At 41.3% G+C, this 16,185-nt stretch overlaps 1 non-coding gene across 1 annotated transcript; it reads right to left on the minus strand.

The window, feature by feature from the left end:
- Positions 1 to 2,142: 2,142 nt before the first annotated feature.
- Positions 2,143 to 2,249, minus strand: LOC141616191 (small nucleolar RNA R71). Its single transcript, XR_012530552.1, has one exon. It is a non-coding gene; the product is annotated as a small nucleolar RNA R71 (small nucleolar RNA).
- Positions 2,250 to 16,185: the final 13,936 nt, after the last annotated feature.

Below are 16,185 nucleotides of genomic sequence, written 5' to 3' on the forward strand. Positions count from 1 at the left end.
TAGCTTATGGGTGTGTGTCGATAGGAATTTTGTTTTAGTTGTTAGGTATGTGAACTTCGGGACGAAGTTCATTTTAAGGGGGGAAATACTGTAATACCTCGTATTTATAAGACTATTAAGTTGCATTAACATATAAAAGTGTAAGTGTCGTCGTTTAGTGAGCTTATCGTACGTCGTGAGACCTTGTCTAATGAGTTTTACTGAGTGTCGATCGACCTATTGAGTTGTCTATCGATAGAGGATTTGTGTGTGTGTGAGTGGGTTTTTGTGTCGTGTGGTGTTGTCTATCGACATTGGTTGCCGATCGACATGAAAAGCATGTCGATCGACAGAGGCGTCATCGTGGGTTTGGGTTGTCGATCGACATGAAAAGCTTGTCGATCGACAGAGGCGTCATAGTGGGTTTGGGCTTCAATCAGTTAACTTGTTATACTACCTATCCTATATATACCCTAATACCCACAACCCTAAAGACTTTTGACAAAAAATAAAATAATAAAACACAAACACATCGACACCTTTTGCTTGTGGAGGCCGAGTGAAGAAGGAAAAGAAGGGGACGCGGGTTTCGACATTACCTCGCCTCAATCCACACCTCAATACTCAAGCGGGATTTGTAGAGGAGCGGTTCTAGTTCGTTTGATTGGTAATCGCGGAATCGATTAGGTAGGGATACCCTACTCACCATTGTTATTGCATAAGTTTTGTGTTGTAATCGTAATGTATACGTATTGATGAAAGAGGAGGCGAAATTACTAAACGTCTATTGAGGTGTCTATCGACACCATGTATGGCTGTCGATCGACAGGCAGTATAGTGTCGACCAACACACTGGTAACGGTTGAAACTATGGTTGTTGTTCTAGTTATTTATTTTACGTTGCTTATATTTATTTGGTATACTTATAAATGTGATGTTATTATACTGTTATTGAGGCACGGTGTTAAGGGAGTTGTGCCAGAGATAAGATGAGGTGAGATGAGCATGGTGTTAAGGGAGTTGTGCTATATTTTGGTATATGCATGGTGTTAAGGGAGTTGTGCTATACTTGCTGACAAAGGTGGCGGTCGGCCCATATAAGACGGGAGACTAGCGCTTGTTGCTATTGTTGTTCATTATTTTATTGTCACACACATTCGTTGCTTCATATCTATTATCGATTACTTACTTTGTTGTTATTTATTCCTACTCAACCAGTGGTTGACGTGTTTGTGTCTTATGTCAAAATGTCACCAATTTTCGGGTGGCCTGTGTTGATCCATTCAATAATTTCCTATTGAATGGGGAGCAGTTAATAAAGCAGGTACACAATGGTAGTTGTATTTGATGTTGTGCTTGGGGGAATGGATAATCGTGACATGTAATGGAGCTTGAGTCTAGTCTCACGAGTGTTTTGAGCATTAATATTCATTTGAGTTAATAAAGCTTGTAAACTTTTACATTTCATTCTTGGGTTGGAGTTGAATATCCATTTTGGCTATTCTTTTGGTTAATTGTAAACTATATATTAAAGTACCTTTGATTGTCCTTTACTTTGTTATTCACTACCTCGGTTTACCGAGATGGTAACACGCTCATTTAGCCATGAATGCCTTGGTAAGGCTCCTTTCTAAATGGGGGTGTTACAACAATAGAAGACTTGCTAGAGGTACTTTAATAGGTATTGGAGAGATAGTGGACATTCAACCAAATAACATTGAGTTTACCAACCCTTTTGCAAGAGAAGGAGAGGACAACCCAATACTAAACCAACCACAAAATCAACCCACAATGCCTAAATTATCATCACATTCCGTACCAACTGAGGAGAATCTACCAAATGGTACTCCTACACCACCACATTTAACCGGTAATTTCATTGTCAAATCCGCATTCATATTACTATTTGAGAGAAGTCAATTTGGAGGGATGCCTAGTGAAGACCCTCACTCACATATGGAGACTTTTTGTGACTATTGTGATGCGATTTCTCAAATCGGAGTTACTCAAGACCAAATCCGATGGGTCTTTTTTCCCTTTTCTTTGATTGGTACCGCGAAGCAATGGTTGAAAAGTCTAGACAAGACTACTCTTGGTATTGATTCATGGAAGAAGTTGGCACTTGCTTTTTACAAGAAATTATATCCTCCGAAAAAGATTACCATGTTGAGAGCCCAAATCACCGGGTTCAAACATAGGGATGAGGAATCATTGTATGAATCATGGGAGAGATTTAAGGACACTTGTCGTTCTTGTCCACACCATGGACTTAGCGAGTGGTTCCTTGTGCAACAATTTTAGAATGGTCTATATGAAGACTCCCGCAACATTCTCAATATGGGATCCAATGGTATGTTAACCGAAGTTGATGACAATCAAACATTGGCCAAAATTGAAGAAATGGCGGTTCATAATTCACAATATAGTAGGCCTCGGAAGGCTACTAGAGGAGGAAAGTATGAGGTAGATTCCATCACTCAATTAGGTGCTCAACTAAGTGCTTATATTGACACCATCAATTTGAAGTTTTAGAAGGCCATGGCTAACCTTGGTGAAGCTTCCAAATCACCCAAACAACATGTTAATGCTATGGTGGCATCATCCTCAATTCCAAGTGGAGTATGTGAGAGTTGTGGAACTTTGGGACACGAGCAAAGTGAATGTAGGGGAACAAGTGAATGCTTTCCAAGCATAAAAGAGTGGCACCCCTTATTCAACCTATTACAATGAGAATACCAAATTCCATCCCAACCTTTCATAGAAAAGCCAAAATGATCAAAACCCTCAACCAACATATACCCCACCTCCAATGAGAAATCAAGCTCAAAGACCCTTTTACAACCAAAGCCAAAGTTATCAAAAGCAACCTTCATACAATCAAACAAATGACCAAGGCTTTGATGTTCAAAAAGCGGTCCTCCAAATGCAAAAGAACCAACAAGAATTTTTCACCAAATGTAAAAATATAGCCAAGCCAAAGACATTACCATCAACACATACTAGCCCACACCAAAATGTTGGAAACCCAAATGTCTCAATTAGCATCTTCTAACCCTCAAAGACAAAAGGGGAAATTACCACCTCAAAGTAATCCCCTAAGACATGAGTCGGTGAGTGCCATCCATTTAAGTAGTGGTACAAGGTATGAAGGGCCAAAGAAGCCAATTAATGAAGACATTGTGGATGCTAGTGACAAGCAACGAGTCGTGGAGAACTCTAAAGAAGAAGAACCCATCACCCAAGAGGTTTCAAAGAAGAAGAATGAAGAGAAGGCTAAAGAATTAGAGCCTATTGTGATTAGACTTCCATTCCCAAGTAGTCAAGCTAAGCCTAAGTTTGATGAACAACTTGGAAAGTTCATGGAGATTGTAAAGAACTTAAAAGTCTCAATCCCATTCACGGAATTGATCAATCATGTTCCGGCCTATGCAAAGTACATGAAAGATATTCTTTTTTTTTTTGGGAAAATGTAAAGTTATCATTAAAAACCTCAAAGTCGCCAAACATACAATATTAAGGCATAGTTATAAACTAACCTCCTTAGTAACTACAAATGTTATCCACCCATCTAAGTGCCTCTACTTTCTTACTAGACAGTTTACAAGACCTCAGTCTCAACCGAACATCATTTCTGATCTGCCAAGCTAGCATCTCAGGTCTCAACAACACTAACTCAACACGACATCTATTTCTGCTCCACCACACATGGTAAATCAGTGCAGCCAAAATAACTCCTACAACCCGCTTCTTACAGAGGGATCTGAATCTTTGGGAAATCCACCATTGCACACAATTCTGTAGAGGGATGTTGATACCACACCAGTCAGAAACATACTTACAGCAATGTTTGCTGTACTCACACTGGAAGAATAAATGGTCATGATTCTCAGCAACATTCCCACATAAAAAGCACTGGTTTGAATGAATGATACCCATACCCTACAGCCTGTCTTGTGTCAGCAGCCTGTTCTGAGCCATGAGCCATCCAATGAAACCATGTTTGGGCACCACCCACTTATTAATCCACCAGGGGAACCATGGGACCTCAGCACAATCAGGGAGTAGCCAAGAGTAACCTATCCTGATAGTGTAGGGAACCTGCAAAGCTCTCCATGCCTCATCATATAAGAGAGGCTTCATTAAGTTCTTTGTATGACAAATCTTACGCCATAACCAGCTTGAATTAAAGGAAGGTTCATAATCTCTCCAAACTTTATCTCTGATGTAAATAGCATGAACCCACTTAACCCATAGATGATCCTCTTTATTCTCTATCCACCATACATACTTTGCAATGGCAGCTTGGTTCCAGACCAGTAAATTCTTAAATCCAAGGCCACCTTTCTTCTTTGGTCTACACAGTTTTTCCCAAGCCACCAAAACAGGACTGTCTCTCGTTGTTTTCCCATACCACAATGAAAGATATTCTTACCAAGAATAAATCCATCCGGAAATTAGAGACTATTGCATTCACTAAAATGAGTAGTGCTATTCTTCAAGGAAGTTCACCTCCAAAACAAAAGGATTTGGGAAGGTTCTCTATTCCTTGCACCATTGGCGACACCACAATCAACAAAGCATTATGTGACCTTGGAGCAAGTGTGAGTGTCATGCCATACTCGGTGTGAAAAAGGCTAGGAATGGGAGAACTCAAGTGCACCAATATTACGCTTCAAATGGTGGATCGATCAACGAAAACACCTTTAGGGGTATGGGAAGATGTGCCCGTAAGAATTGGCAAGTTCTTCATCCCGGTGGACTTTGTTATCGTTGACATGGAAAAGGGTTCCAACATTCCTATCATCTTAGGAAGACCTTTCTTGCCCACCGCGGGAGCGGTAATCAATGTGAAACATGGAGAAAGTGGATAATTGTAGATACCTCATTTTTGCACCTCCCGCAAACCACCCGGTGATGATTGTGCCGCATGTTTGGTACACGGAATGATTTGTGACAGTTCATAAGTATATCGTCAAGTGATCGCTCAAACACTTGTGTCTACCTCATAGTGGTCATCTACGAGCCGATACGGTCGTTTTGACAGTAATTAGAGTGCATTTGGAGTCCGGGTCAAAAACCGTATTCATTTTCTAATAACCGTTTAAAATGCCGAGTCAGAATGTTCTGGAATGTTCCGGATATTTCTATTCCATATTTTCCAATCTTTTAATCTTTGGTAAAATATATTCCGAAATTATCATATAAAATATTAAGAAAATAAGATTAATCCGCTATTCCATAATAGAAACACGGAAATCTTTCTTCCGCAGGAGGAAACCACTTGGGAAAAGACGCAGCAGGTGTTGCGCCTCTTCTAAGAGACGCAGTGCTTGCTGCGCCTCTTCCTCAGTCCTTTTCTGCGTATTTTTCGTATCTTTTCGAGATTTACTTCCAAAGTTTCTCCGAAAACCCTAATTACCGTCGTGTGATTAGTATAAATATATACCTTCGGTCTCACATATTTCTCACACAAGTGTCCGCCCTTCTCTTCTCCCTTTGCATTCTAGACCACGTTCTTACCTTTTGGCGTCTACGTGCTTGAACTTTCGACCACGTAAGCTCGGATCCTTCTGAGTACCAGCCTCATTTTGCATGACCGACCAATTTGACCAACTCCACAATCAATCAACTTAATGAATCAGTTTACTTCCTCTAAGAGGGCACTTTCGTCGTACATTCGAGTCGAGCAACACTAAACGTTTACTTAGTTCATCTCGTTTCGTCAAACATGTAAGTCTGAGGGTGTAAATCCTTCTCTTTTAATTATTGTTCTTTATTTTTGTAATCATTATTGTAAGATTTATGTCGAAAATACGCTTAAAACCGATTTATAAAACCTTATTTCAAACCCTTTTTACGGATTATCAGGAGACAAACGTCGAGAAAGGACGCAGCAACTGCTGCGCCTCTTCGAAGGGACGCAACACCTGTTGCGCCTCTTCTCCCGAGGGCCGCGCAGCTTCCTCGCTTCCTTTCTTCTTCCTTCGTCTTTTGTTCGTCTGTATGTTTTATTTTGCTTTCAATTGTTCATGTTTCTTTTAACACAATAATTCTAATATGATAATTTTAACCTGTAATTCATTAATAACTTATCATCATTAACATCCCGACTTAAATCCCTTATAATCCATATTTGCGGGTTTTCGTCATTTATATCAATTCGGGTTTTTAGAGGTTCGATTCATCCATATTGAGTCTCTGGAATTCATCTTTGATATATTTTCATTCGTTATTTTTATCGTTGCCATCATTAATTCGTCTTTAACCTAATTAATTAGTTTAATTTGTGTTATTAATTCTCATAATTAATCTTTTAATCTTGTAAATAATTCATCCTAAATAGTTTTTATCCATGTTTTATCGTTTTTATGACCTCAATCACATGTAAATAATTTGTTAAACCACTTCTATCCGAGTCAAATAATATAATCAAGCATTAAAATCACCAATGAATATTAACGATTTGCAATTCCGGCTTCACAGCCAGAACAAAGCTCAGGAACAGACGCATCGTCTGCTGTGCCTCTTCCAAAGGACGCGGCTCTGTTGTGCCTGTTCCTGGTTGAGTTCTGTCTCTGAACTCCCGTTTCTGCCTTGACCTAGTTTATTAGTTTACGTATTTAATTTACAATTAATCGTATTATCACCTAATAATCTGTTTGTTTATTTATTTATTTATTCTTTTCTAAAATTATCCGTTTTAAATGTATTTTTGACATAAATCAATTAATCCAATGTAATTATTGTAATTTTCTTTATTGTATTTTTATTGTATTTCTTTTAACGTATTGCTTGTATGCTCTCACATGCAATCGATCTTAAATTCCTACTTCGACTCAATTGCATGTTAAATTACGTGATAACCGACTTAGTATTAATTCTCACATGCTAGGATTAATCTAATGAATGTTGCATTGCATGCATATAAATCGACAACATATCGAGTATAGACAATTTCCCTAATCATTAGTAGAGGCCGCTATCGAGGCGGGCGGGATTAGGTGTTCGATCGAAAGAGCTTCCTAATACGTACCTTCACCCCTTACTCCAGATCTCCGTGAACATCCGTGTTTATTGGCATCCACGAGAGTCATTCTAGACGTAAAATGCTAAGGGTAACGAGTTCTTGGTGTTCATGTCACTACTTTGTGTCTTGACATGGCACGAGGTATTCGAACGGTTTCCAATTTTCCACAATAAATTGATGGCGACACCACAAATGCACAAGAAAAGCTTGCTCATTTTTCACCCCCGTGGGCCCGCGTCCACAGTTTGGCGACTCGGCTGGCGATCATGCACCTACTGTTGCCAAGGGTGAAACTTGAACAAGGTTAGGGGATAGTTTATACGAGACAGTTGTCGATTTTCATAACTCAGTCTTCCTAGACCATTTTATTAGGCCTTCCTAGGCCCAACCCAACCCATTCGACCAATCGTCCCGTCTAGACGGTCCAAATTCTTATTTGGGCCTAAGAATGGATAGCGATTGACGTCATCCATACCATGGTACTTACTCTTGTTTGTATCAAGGACTTTCACTACTCGAGGAAATGGACTAGGAATCGGCCTTACTCTTGTTTGGTAAGAGCCTCTCCACAGACGTCGGGTTTGATTGTTTGGTATGGCAACCCACCCTTTAAGCCAAAACCCTTTTAAATGCACTCAACATCCCGTTATAATGCCTGTATAAATGCTTGTACCATATGTGATCACCATTTCTAAACAAAACCATGACGATTTTTGTAAAAATCACTTTCAAAATGTAAAAATTTCGAACATAAGCCCAATATTAGCGCAAAACCAGTCAAAACTCTATCCAATTGTCGAGTCAAAATTCGGGTCTCAAAGCCCATTTCAAAACCTCACTTCGAGCCCACTCCTATAACTACACTACAGTTGACTAGGACCAACATTTTCGAACCTTGTCATTTCTTCAAAAACCCACTTAACACAAGTGGCACACTCCCACTCTATAAGCCAAAACATTTTTTCCAAGTAAGTGTGCTAGAATGGTCGATCGTGTTTTGATTCGTCGTCGATCTATTGTTCACTTTCCAAGATGCCTGACACAAGCGACGTGAGCAACAAACAACCCCTGAATAGTAATGATCAAATCCTAGCCGCGCTAGCTCGTCTCCAAGTCACTCAAGACCAAGTGTATGATCGCCTCGTCAAAATCGAGGGCCGAATATATAATGTGGAAACAAGGTTGCCTCCTCGAGAAAGTGAAGTGTCTGATGAATTTGTGAATAACTTCGGGAATGAAAATCCTCCTATGGGAGCACATGAGGTTAACCCTCCCGTAGGTATGACTGCAGCTGAGAAACGACTCCGATACTTGGAGGAACAATTGATGTATCTCAAAGGGAATGATATATATAGGGAAAATAATTGAAAATATGAGGCCGTGAGCTCCAAATTGCCAACCAACTTCAACATGACGGATATCCCTAAATTCAAGGGGCATGAAAACACTTTGAACCATATCCGTGCTTTCAAGGATTACATGTCTATCAAAGGCATTAAACCCGAGATGTTTAAGGATCTTTCCTTCATCTCTTGACACTATCCCAAGACAATGGTTCTAATCTCTAGAGCACAAGAAGATTGCTACCTGGGACGACGCCGCAATTGAGTTCGTTAAGCAATATGCGGATAATGCCGAAATCCAAGTCAACATGCGCACTTTAGAGGTTCTTACCCAAAATGACAAAGAAGGTTTCACCGACTTCCTAAGTAGGTGGAGGAAGACTAGTACCCAACTTGTCGAACGTCCAAATGAAGCTGCCCTCGTTGAAAAATTCGTGGACAATTTAAAGCCCATCTATGTGAGTCATTTGAGGTACCAAAACATTAAGACCTTCAAAGACTTAACTGTACTAGGAACAAGGATCGAGGATGACATCCGTAAAGGGCTCTTATCCAAAATGGCAGGTCGTGGATATCAAGGCTCAACAAGTCGTTCTTACGGCTCTACTAGCAAGACTGATGAAGTTAACCTTCTCGAGTCATCTAAGAAGAGTACCCCACCAAGAAAATTCACTAATATTGGGGACACATACTCTAATGCTCTAAAGAGACTGATTAAACAGGGTAAGCTTAAACCCATAGGCCCTACGCCAGAACCAGAAAAGAAATCCAAGTTCTGGGACGAGAATTCGTATTGCGAATATCACAGAGGCAAGGGACATGATACAGAAAAATGCAACAAGCTAAAAAATGTGCTTCAAGACATGATTGAAGATGGCCGCCTACTAATACCGCCTGGTGGTAAGCCTAACAACACTCAGAATCCTCTTGGAGTTCTGATGATTACAAGTGACGAATGTACCTTAGATTGCTCACATCTTATCTCCCCAAAAGAAGAGGTGATCAATGGGATATGGACGGATAGCGAGGAAGATGTCTACCTACAGGATCTTCCCTTAATCAAGAGCGTCGAAAGCATCATAGATGAGATCATTGCCACACTGGGCACAAAAACCAACTCAAATCAGTAGAAAGGAAGGAGGAAGTCTATCAAGTGGACGAACAATCAACGAAGACTCTTCAAGCTCACCACTGGAAAAAGAGAGATGTTCAAAGGAGAACCAGAAGACGATGAGTTCGAGTCAGAGTCAGAGTCGGAGTCTAGAGAAGTCCCTAGAGAGTCTCCTCATGTCGTCACTCTCATTCCCCTTGTTTCTCCTATGTTAGCATCAAGTAACAACAGTAGTCTGGGAAATGTCCCAACAGCTGTCCCTTTACCGCCACTGACTACCGAACAAATGGCTTCTTTGTTTCAACTTTTCTCAAATTTTAATATGAATAAATCAGGTTCTGCTTACTCTTTGTGTTATTCTGAATGCAATTCTATTTACGATGATAATGAGGATGACCCAGACCCAGACTCAATCAAAATACCTCCCTACATAGCCAAAGAAATACTACAAGAGGAGGAAGGGAGACCACTAATAGAAGATACTGAACCCATCAACGTAGGAACCGAGCTAGAACCCTAAGAACTTAGGATAGGGACGACCTTGAGCCCCGCCGAGAGGGCCAGTTTCATAGACCTCCTACACGAGTTCAAGGACATTTTTGCTTGGTCCTACAAAGACATGCCAGGGATCGACATGGATATCGCAGAGCACAGAATCAAAATCAAACCAGGTTTCAACCCGTAAAACAGAAGCTTCATTGAATGAGGACAGAATGGGCTCTTAAGATCATAGAAGAAGTCGATAAGCAATTCAAAGCCGGGTTCATCAAAGTTTTCGAGTATTCAGACTGGGTAGCTAACATAGTACCCGTACCCAAAAAGGATGGGAGAATCCGGGTTTGTGTGGATTTCAGAGACCTAAACAAAGCAAGTCCCAAGGATGACTTTCCTCTACCACATATTGATATATTGGTGGATAATACAGCGGATCACGCATTGCTATCCTTCATGGACGGATATGCAAGGTATAACCAAATCACGATGGCCATAGAAGATATGCACAAGACCGCCTTCGTAACCCAATGGGGTACCTATTGCTACACGGTTATGCCGTTTGGGTTAATCAATGCCGGATCTACATATCAACGCACCGCAACTACGCTCTTACATGACATGATGCATAAAGAAGTTGAGTTATACGTAGATGATATGATTGTCAAGTCCAAGGATAGAGAGGGGCACATTGCGAACCTTCGCAAATTCTTCTCAAGGCTACGAAAGTACAACACGAGACTCAACCATCAGAAATGCGCATTCGGGGTAACATCTGGTAAACTCCTGGGATACGTTGTTAGCCAACGAGGAATAGAAATAGACCCTTCCAAGATCAAAGCCCTAATCGAAATGCCGCAACCCCAAATAGAGAAAGAAGTTAGAGGATTCCTAGGTAAGGTGCAATACATAAGTCGATTCATATCAAAACTCACCATGATCTGTGAACCTATCTTCAAAAAGCTAAAGAAAACAGATCACACTATGTGGGATGATGACTGTCAGAAGGCATTCGACCGAATCAAGGAGATACTAGCCAAGCCACCAGTGCTCATGCCACCTCAACGAGATCAACCTCTTGGTTTATATCTCACGGTAACTGAAACAGCCATGGGCGCCATGCTAGCCCAAACCGTAGGAAAAGAAGAAAGAGCTATTTACTACCTTAGTAAGAAGTTCTTGGAGTACGAGTGCAAATACACACCACTCGAGAAGACATGCCTCGCTCTTGTGTAGGCAACGAAGAAGCTACGCCATTACATGCTTAGCTACTCCGTCAAAGTATACTCCAAAATGGATCATGTCAAATACCTCTTCGAGAAACTCGTTCTCAATGGACGCCTAGCAAGATGGACCTTGATGCTCTCAGAATTCGATCTCACGTATGTACCTCTAAAAGTTATAAAAGGGCGCGCCGTTGCCGAGTTCTTTGCAGAAAATCCCATCAATGATGCACAAACAATAGACACCTGGTCATTTCCGGATGAAGATATACTCCGAATTGATGTAGACTCCTGGGACCTTTATTTTGATGAGGCATCGAACTTGAGAGGATTTGGAATAGGAGTGTTGCTCATTTCTCCTGAAGGCGAGCATACACCAATATCTGTCAAACTCGACTTCGAGGTAACAAATAACGCGGCAGAATATGAAGCTTGTCTCATCGGATTACAAGTAGCAGTAGGTTTAGGCATCAAGAATCTTCGCGCACATGGAGATTCATCTTTGATCATCAACCAAATTACGGGATCTTGGAAAATTCGAAGTGAACGCCTAGCACCTTATCAAGCAAGAATAGACCAAGTAGCCCAATTCTTCGATCATGTAACAAACCTACATCTACCTCAAGAAATCAATTTGCACATGCTCTTGCAAAACTTGCATCTTTGATTAATATGCCGGATAATATGGTAGAAATGCCTTTATGCATCGAACGACGGTCATAACTGGCTTACGTGCACCAAATCACAGATGAAGAAGAAATTACAGAGGAACCTTGGTTCCAAGCAATCCTGAACTTCAAACTCAATGGCACCTATCCACGGTTATGGACAAGAGGGGACAACGCGCTATACGCTTACTACCTTCCTACTACGTCCTCATGCAAGGAGAGTTATACAAAAGAACACCTCTTGGTGTGATCCTACGTTGCCTTGATCATTCACAGGCATGGAAAGTGATGGAAGAAGTCCATAATGGAGAATGTGGCCCTCACATGAGTGGACCCATGATGGCAAAGAAAATAACACGTTTGGGGTATTATTAGACCACAATGGAATCCGATTGCATCAAATATGTCAGACATTGCCACAACTGCCAAATCTTCGGGAATGTGCAACACGTCCCTCCTTCATTACTCTATACAATCACATCTCCTTGGCCATTTTCTGCTTGGGGAATTGACATCATTGGAAAGATCACGCCAGCCAGAACAGGAGGTCACTGTTTCATTCTAGTGGCAATCGATTATTTCACCAAATGGGTAGAAGCGGCTTCCTACACTAGTCTCACAGCCAAGAACGTGGCAAAGTTCATACAAACCAACATCATCTGTCGATACGGTTGCCCACATAAGATCATTATTGACAATGGGTCACATTTCCAGGCTGAGACTGAGCAATTGCTAGCCAAGTAAAAAATCAAGCATCACCACTCCTCGCCATATAGACCACAAACTAATGGCGCGGTAGAGGCGGCAAACAAGAACGTTGTCACAATCCTCAAGAAAATGATTGACAACTATCGAGATTGGCCAAGCAAGATACCTTTTGCTTTATGGGGATACCGTACATCTGTTAGGATGCCCACTAGGGCCACCCCTTTCTATTTGACCTACGGCATGGAAGTCGTACATCCAGTCGAGCTAGAAATACCATCCTTGCGTATTTTACTCGAAAGTCAAATCCCGGAAGTCGATTGGAAGAAGGATAGATATGAAGAACTCATCCTCCTGGATGAACAAAGATTGCGCGCATTAAATAATGTGCAAACATATCAGGCACGTATCAAACGAGCCTTCAACAAAAGGGTTAAGCCAAGGAATATGAAAGAAGGAGACTTGGTCCTCAAATCAATTAGAGCAATTTTACGTGTCGATCCACGAGGGAAATTCAAACCCAACTGGGCCGAACCATTTCTAGTCAAGTCCATACTTCCAAGGGGTGTGGTTAGGATCACAGACTTAGATGGGAATGAATTTTCCAACCCGACAAACCTCGACCAATTAAAACGTTACTATGCCTAGAATAGGAACAAAACGCGCCTCGTGTAACCCCACGTGTCGCTCATGTGGCACGAAATAAACGGCCACTTGTCAAGCTAAATAAAGCTAACGTCATCTTGCTCTTGCATTTTGACAATTTTTCATCCTCATATCATCAAATAAATTGAATTGCACTTTAGGAGTAAGTAAAAAGTTCATGCCTATTTTCTAGTTCACTACAAGCTCTTGCTTAGAACAATTATTCTTTTACATTTACTTGAACTACTGTAACACCCTCATACTCCAAGTGCCTTACCAGGACCACCCAGGTATAACGATGTTACCATCTCGGTTACCCGAGGCAATGATAATCAAATAAACGATAATGAAACAACGTTTAAATAGAAATACTTTAGTGAAAGGTTACAATCCAAAAACCAAACCAAAATACGAGTACATGTCTCAAACCAACTGTCTAATCAGCTAACTGAAATGTTTATGAAGACTACTAAGCTACATCGGAAGACTTCTATCATCAGACCGTGGCACATCCCTATCCCAAAGACTCAACTCATACTGCTCAATATCTGCTCACCATCCCCGAATGGATCACCGCAGGTTTTAAAACAATAAACCGGGGTCAGTACTATTCACACAATTTATATAATCAACAGTACAGTAAACAACACAACTCATGAGTCACACACAATCACCCACACCAATCAATCTCCATCACCGACTGTCCACTGGACCAGTCCTGCCAGTGGGGGACCGCAGCCGTACCCACCAAATCCCCGCTCATCATACCGAGTGATAACACTGTCCCATTAATGTGCACATCCCCTTCCGTGGCGGGTTCCACGAAGGGCAAAACTAGGGCGTGAAGCCACTCCCGCAAGTTACTCCACTCAGCCGAGAACGCATCTCGAGAACCAGAGACAAACAATCACAATTACACTACAACATCAACAACCGTCTGAATCAATCAACAATCACTAACTACAGCACAATCACCACACATCATGTAAATAATACTGATTAGGGAAACCCTACTTGGAAAGCACAACAATCAGACGATCTCACAGCTGATATCAAAACGCTTCCTCTACGAATCCTCCTCCTAATATACAAGCACATAATCACTACCAATCATACAAACAACAAAACCTCCAAATCCCCAAATTAGGGTTTAACCAACTTTAAAGAAACATTATAAAAATGGTATATAGGTCTTACCCTCGACGCAAGGATCACAACGATATAAAGAAAGGTAAAATCCGACCTTCCAAGCTCCGGGATTTGCCAATAGTGCGATTAAAGCGAATGACGTACTTTGTTTTCTCTCTTAACAGTAATTTAGGTTTTAAAAAGTGTTTAAGAACAATGACGGAAATTATTATATACTTAATCACATTATTAACAAAACCCGAGAAATCATCCCCCGTAAACCGGCTACTCGATCGAGTAGCTAAGGTACTCGATCGAGAACCCCCTTACTCGATCGAGTATCCACGTTACTCGATCGAGTACCCAACAGGCCAGAAAATATTTTAATCTGTAATTCACCCTTACTCGATAGAGTAAGGCCTACTCGATAGAGTACCAAGAGACTCATAAATACGTAGTATTACAGTCTTCCCTCCTTAAAAAGAACTTCGCCCCGAAGTTCAAACCACAACAAAACAAAGACACACACTACGCACTCCCGACTCAACAACCAAAACAAAACTCAACATAAAACATGTTACTAACCCAACTCAACCCGACTCAACGACAACAACCATACCGACACAACATAAAAAGGGGTATAAAAACTCTTAAAAACTCTTTGCGATCATCTCCTACCCCCCTAAAAGAAACAAGGTTACGTCCCCGTAACCATACATACCTGATAAAAAAGGAAAGGGTAACTCTCTCTCATGGCATCCTTTGCCTCCCATGTAGCTTCCTCAGTCTCGTGGTTAGACCAAAGGATCTTAAGCAAAATTGTCTCACCACTCCTAGTCTTCCTAACCTTCCGGTCAAGAATCTGCTTAGGTACCTCAAGATATAATAAGGACTCATCTAGCTCTAAGCTCTCTGCCTCTAACACATGTGACGGGTCACTCACATACTTCCGCAGCTGCGATACATGAAACACGTTATGCACTCTCTCTAACGCAGCCGGTAAAGCCAGACGATATGCAACTTCCCCAACGTGCTCTAAGATCTCATAAGGACCGATGAACTTCTGACTCAGCTTGCCTTTCTTCCCAAATCTCATAACCCCACGCATAGGAGACACTTTCAGAAGAACCTTGTCCCCAACCTGAAACTCTATATCCCGTCGATGTAGATTTCATAACTCTTTTGCCTATCCCGAGTGCTCTCATCCGTTCCCCGATCATCTTAATCTGTTCAACCATCTCATGTACCATCTCTGTCCTAGAACCATCTTTGCCTCAAAGACTGTCGTCCCAACAAATCGGACTCCTACATCTCCTCTCATATAAAGCCTCAAACGGTGCCATGCCAATACTAGTGTGATAGCTGTTGTTGTAAGAAAACTCTATCAAATCCCACCTCTATTCCCAGCTACCACCAAAGTCCATCACACAAGCTCGTAACATATCCTCAAGAGTTTTGATTGTTCTCTCGGTCCCGACCGTCATCATCGCAGGATGAAAAGCTGTACTCATCTTCAAAGTTGTTCCCAAAGATTCCTGCAACTCTTTCCAAAACCTTGAGATAAATCTCGCATCTCTGTCAGATACTATGTCCTTAGGTACTCCATGTAACTTAAGCATATTCTTCCGATAAGCCAAAGCTAATTGTGCTTTAGTCCATATATCTTTCATTGGCACAAAGTGAGCTGACTTGGTCAGTCGATCCAGTATCACCTAGATCATGTTATTACCCTGTTGACTCTTTGGCAAACCCACGATAAAATCCATAGAAATGGATTCCCACTTCCACTCAGGTACCTCTAAAGACTGAATCTTATCTTGTGGTCATCGATGTTCCCCTTTAACTCTCTGGCATGTCAAACAAC

Source organism: Silene latifolia, chromosome 11 (assembly GCF_048544455.1).
Source record: "Silene latifolia isolate original U9 population chromosome 11, ASM4854445v1, whole genome shotgun sequence".
NCBI classification, from domain to species: Eukaryota; Viridiplantae; Streptophyta; class Magnoliopsida; order Caryophyllales; family Caryophyllaceae; genus Silene; species Silene latifolia.